Here is a 6,242-nt window from a genome sequence, read left to right as displayed (position 1 = left end):
TTGGTTTTGTTTTTTTTTAAATACGAAAACTGGCTTTTCAGCAAAACCATCCAAGGGCTAAAACTGTGAGAAATTATAGTAAAAATGGAGACTTTCTGCTTTTTGGTTTGTTTGTGGAAAACTAGAGATTATGAACAGAGTTTAGAACAACTTTAAAACTTTATTTCTATTTCTATTAACATCTTCATTGTGAAGTGGTTTGAAAGCTGAGTGACAACTGCTTTTCACTCAGCAAGCCCATTTTTGGTTGCCAGTCTCTAGAAGACTGCAAGTCTCTGGCCCGATGTTACTGTCAGATGAACGGAAAGCGGGAGAATGCAAAGCAGGTTTAAGAGAGCAAGAAAAGGCTCTGAAAAGCCCAGGAACTACGGAAACCCTACTTCGATATAGCTGTAAAGTCCCACCTTGGTATAGCTGCGTGATATTCCATAACATCCATATGCAGTTTCGACAACAGTCCTCCACTTTGTTAGTATGTCTCCAGCCATTCTGCACCCATTTTTTACTTCTGCACTCCTGTGAACGCACTTACACCACACAGAACAAAAAAGCTAAGCTTAGCCTGCCAAATTACTTCTGCTTCCTGTCCCCATTTGCCCCAGAAACCCAATTACAAAGTTAACTCATGCTAATGGAGCCTGAAGGGATGTGCACTCACACTCAGCTACATGACAGGTCACAGTGAATGCACAGCCTGATTTTCACCCTGGTTTGGTATCTGAAATGTAAACAATGCACAATGAAGTTATCTATTGCAGATACATCTTGGTCTATCTGTGGGTAACTGGAGTGAAAAGTCAGATTCCAATAGATCAGTCATTATCCATTAAAGCACTCTGCTCAAAAAATACCCCACAACAGTAGGATTGACCCCAGCATCAGTTTCTTCTCTGAAGAAAGATTCAGCTAAACTAAACATCTTCTTTCAGCAGGTATTTTGCTGTGTCTATTGAGGTACATCCACACAGAAAAAAAGCAATGCTCTGCTCTAGGGTAGCCCTCCAAAAGCTGGACTGCAGTGGGAAGTGGATTATGTCCTAATGTATCAATCTACTAACTTTGCAAGGATACTGAAGAGAGGGAGTTGAAACAGTACAACTTGTCTATCTACTAGTAGCTGGGTTAGTAACAAAGCACTGGTGAGAAAAAACTCAAAGGCTTAAATTGCTTTTGCCAAGCTGCAAAACAGAGAAGACCTATCAACTCTTTCACTCCAATTTTTCTTCTGTCAGAAGTCTGGAAATCAGAGACAAACCCTGCAGTATTTTTTCATTTCATAATTATGCATGGGTCATGTCCCCATATTTTTGTCTCATAATCAACATCTTGACTGCCCTTTGTTACTTTTTATACTCTATTTTTAAAACACTCAAAAGCCAAAAATAGAGAGAAAGGCTCTCTAGTCTGAATCCAAAGATTTTTTTTTTCCCTAATCACTGCACTGCTTGGCAAATTCTCTCTGGAGAAATACTGAAGAGCCACATAAAACACTCATGTATCTTCCTTTCTCTGTCCAAACCAGATTAGTTTGGAGTAACTCTTAGAGATCCACTGCATCACCATGTGCTGAGTCACAGATGAAAAGAGCAACATTTGCAGAGAATTCACTATTGTCTGAGGTCCTTGGGGGTTTCTTTGACACAGCTGTTCCAAAACAGCTCAGGAATGAGCCCCATCCTTTTCTCATTTAACAGCTCATGAAGTGAATGAAAACACCATGATGGAAGCCCCACCATGCACAGCCACATCTATGCACCTAAACAAACACATTCAGCCTCTGACGTGGTCTCACTCCAGGGGAGATTCCCAGCGTTAAACTGGGAAAACAGTTGCAGTTAAAAAAAGAGAAAGAGTCAAAATAACTCAGGGGAAATCATTGCTTTAAATTCAGCTCTACCACCTTTGAGACAAGTAAGTTGCAGGCCTGTGGCATGCATGAATATGAAACACAAGGCAAGGAACTTTCCCAATCCCACCCACAGACCAGGATCCTTCTGATCATCATCTGCCAAGATGGTCTTAACGGACCAAATCTTAAGAACAAGTCACATTGGTTTCCAACAGTTCGCAGGCTCAAGAGGAAATCATAGTACCATGATTTCATGCCTATTAATTTCTGACACAGCCCCGTACTGCCGCTAAGAGGCTTCCCACCCTCTCCTGCTGCACTGGCACAGCGCGTGGGATGCTGTGCACACGGAGAATAGCCTGGGGGGGTATTTTAGCAGGTTTGTTTCCAGCCAGATCAGTGCTCCGATCTGTTTCGTCCCACAGCCACATAAATATTAGCACCATCACAAAGAAGCTGGCAGCAGAAGTGCAAGAGAGAGCTCGCTGCTTGCAGCCAGGCATGGATTTATTGCCTACCTGCAGCCCCTGTAAGGCCCCTGTGGCACGGGTAGCTACAGCCAACGGGAAAGAGCCAGGAGGTGCAGAGATTTGTATGGATGCCGAATAAAACAGAAACAGTTCTGATGCCGCTTTAGGAATTCATGGTGCAAAACCATCTGGGTCAGTCTGGGCAGCATCCTCCCCCTGAATAACGACACTGCAGAATTGGGAAGGGATCAGAAATATGTAGAAATAATGTAAAAGGCTTTGGAAAAACACTTCAGCTTTTAACAAGAAAACATTATTTGGAAGGGGCTGGGGAATTATGTAAAATAACAAAAGGTGCACAAAGGCTAAATCAGTGTTTCTCCTTATCTCAAGAACCAGGGATGATCAAGCCATGTAATTATGAGGCTGAAACATATGCGCACACACACTACAGAAGTCAGCAGCCATGAAGGCTACCAGCTCAGTGGGACCAAGAGAAGGATTGGACACCTGTGTGGGTAACAGCCCAATCTGGAGCTACACTTAGGAATACTAATTGAAGTCTTTGGGGGGAAAAAAAAATTTCAGTCCAGGGACTTAGGGCTTAAAAGTCAATGTCCACTAATTACAGACCCATACAAGACAAAGTAAGGGACAGATTAGTCCTCAGTCTTAGGTGTATGGATACCACACATTTCTCAAAGCCTCTGGTACAAAACCTCTCAGTGCAAAGCAGCCTTGCCAGGGCTGGCACCTGATCTAATAACCAACATTTTGACTGGTTTTGCCTCCTTGGACTGCACTGGTCACCCTTTGGGCAGAGAAGATGGTAGACCAGTAAGAAAATGCCAGGTCCCTGGGACAAGGCATGGGTATGTTTGTGCAGTGAAGAACTCAACAGTAATGCTGGCACTTCAGCTCTGCAAAAGCAGCTGCGGCGAAACCCTTTTGTATTTCCTCAGCATCCCCCACCAACAGCTCAGGGCACCTACAGCCACAAAGGGCATCCTCTCTTTACTTCAGAGCACTGGCACATGATGAAGCAGGTTTAAGAGGTCACCAAGCCAGACCAGACAGGCAATCCATCCTGGGAAGTGTGGTGCTATGAGTATTTGCCCAAGAGACCCAACAAGGTGTCCCCACTGCCCTCCTGGACATCAACCACCACCACCAAAGTCGGAGATGCCTATAGCTCACGGCATACACAGCTGCAGAGAAGGTGGAGGAACAGCCCACGTTTTGCGTGTAAAAGACTCTTCTGTCACTGCCATTTCTTCCTCCTGGGCTCTGCGTGCCATGCAGCAACACCCCGGTGCTTCGGGACAGCACAGACACCTCCCTCTGTGCCAGGAACGGCACAGAGGCACCACCCCTGAGCCCAGAAACAGGCTGGGACACCCCCACCACCCAACACCCTCCCACCATCACCTTCAACAGAACGTTTTCTGGAGACGCCTTGTTTCATGGAGACGTGGTTACAACCTCCAACCCATCAGGGCAGATATCCGGGACTAGTTTTGGCTCCTGCGTGCAACAGGGAGTCTAATACACCAAACAAGTATGTGAAGAGCAGTTTGGCTTATAAAAAGGCCAGACTCTCTCTGACAGATTTGCTTACCCACAATTAAGTTCCAACTGTTCTTGTCGGACTCCTCTGTCTTCAGTCTACTCACATCTCTAAAGAATTAAAGGGACATTCAAAACATGCATTCATGACTCATGTTTAATTGTCAGCTGTCCTTCCCCAGTACAGCTTTAATTAGAAATCAGAAACACATTTTTGAGCAGAGAAAGACACAAAAAAATGGCATTAACTGCCAAGGGAAGCCTGTGGCAACATTTTAAGTCTAACAGGATGCCTTCTTCTAGGTTGTGCTTTAGCCAAAGTAGTCATCGGGCTTAATACAGGGGTAAGAGCGCAGGGCCTGTGACAGCCTGGAAGTGAGATCAGACACTCTTGCCATCCATCCTGAATGACAGAACTCTCTTCATTACTAGCAAAGCTCAGAAAGCATTTTCAGTATTCACTGCAGCACCTTAAAAATAATTTCCTCTTTTCGTCATCACGGAGAAGTACATCTTTAATGCTGAAGAAGTGACTACCGCCATATACATCTTTCTGCTATTTTGCAGTTTGCCAGGGAACCTTTGGCAAAGTAAAAATATAAATAGAGCTTAAGCCAGTGTTCAGATTTAACTACAAGTCTCAACACTGCTGTAATGATTGCAGACACAGTTTCCCAAAGTAAAATACATGGGAAGCATTCAGAGTTAGAGAATGAGCTAGACGTTAAGAGTATAATTCACAATACAACACTGCTAGGAGTAATCTGCATAAAATATATAAACTGCAAAAAAATAATCAGTTATGCTGGTTGTTCATTCTTGACGCATATTATTACTTCCCTTCAGGTCCCAGTCTTTTGACAGCTGGAAACAGCCATATAATTTGCATGTTATTTCCCCTCAATATGTAGCATCTATAATGGGAGCAAGAGAGAACTGTGGAGTGTCAGAGTTGACAAGCCTAAGTGGTTTCCCCAGTTTCTCCATGAGATGCTTAAATGGCTTTTTACAGCACCACCAATTATTCAACCACCCAAACAGACACTATTAAGATACTTAAAATGAATCATTTCCCACTAGAACCAAACACATTACAAGTTTGATCATAAATCTGAATCTCTAGTCAAGACAAACTTATTTCAGTGCTTACATAAGGTTTATAAAAAGATATTGTGACTTTTATATATTTTTATATAGCTCAAACAAAAACCTTTTCAAGTAAATCCTGTAAAAAAACTGTACCTGGCATTTCAAACCATCTGTACACTACATTTACTGCATCTTTAAGAAGTTAGGTAGAATCAAAACTTTTCGCAAGTTGTTCATTCCTACTTTGTGTTGCAATTCCACATGAACTTCTCCTCATCATTATGACATAACATAGTTATTAGCTTAACACTTGCCATCTTGCCACAACCCACAAAAATTCAGATAAAATTCATACCCACGCATGTATATACACACAAATTTTCAAGCCACTTTGCAAGTTCTGAGTTTCTTCCCTTTCTAAAGCGCACAGGCTAATTCGGATGATCAGACAGTCCGAGCAGTGACGCCTGAAACTTCTCCTGTGGCCCATTTAGTCAATTCCATTAGCTAAATGACTAGGAAAAAAAACTCCTTCTCTGTGACCTACCACTGCCATAGGTGCTGACACCACAAGAAAATCTGCAACTGTCCTCAATTAACAACTAATGCTTTAGTAACTAAAAGCACTATCAGCTGCCTGTTTCTGACAGCTCCTCACAGTGGCTCTGCATCATTTGCAAGAGACTCTTCATTTAGGCATTTTCATTTCACTTTCAGCATCTATTATTTAGACATACAGGGCACTGCAGAAACTGAGACCGCAAGCTGTACCGGAGGCTTACAGGCCTGAGAAAAGCCAGAGTGGGAAAAGGCAAACAGATACTGAGGGGGAGCGACTGAACAGACTCATGTCATACAGAAGTCATTCCTGGTATGAGAAATACATCCATCGCCAGTTCTCCCAAGGAGGCGGGATTTTTAGAGACCCGCTACACTGCCACCTAAAACCAACCCACATTCAGTTTTCAGTGTAAGGACCCAGTTTTATTCTCAGTTTCTCCCGTGCAATTTTAAAGTGAAGCCTAATATCAAAAGAAAGCAGGTGTGTACAAATTTAAAAGCTAAGACACCGGGGACTCCTGTATAGGCTGGAGTGGTATGGAAGTTGTCACCACATTACCCAGAGTGGTCATTGGCAATCTATTTAATGGCAGTATCATGTTTGCCACTAGAGAACCATCCACCTCAGTTGATGAATTTCCATCTAGTTAGAGCTCTGGCAATAAAAGGGGAAAAACCTCATTGTGACGTCAGACAAATGAAACACA

Source organism: Gavia stellata, chromosome Z (genome assembly GCF_030936135.1).
Source record: "Gavia stellata isolate bGavSte3 chromosome Z, bGavSte3.hap2, whole genome shotgun sequence".
Lineage (NCBI taxonomy): Eukaryota > Metazoa > Chordata > Aves > Gaviiformes > Gaviidae > Gavia > Gavia stellata.
The sequence above is the reverse complement of the archived record's forward strand: the minus strand, read 5'-3'. Positions refer to the sequence as shown.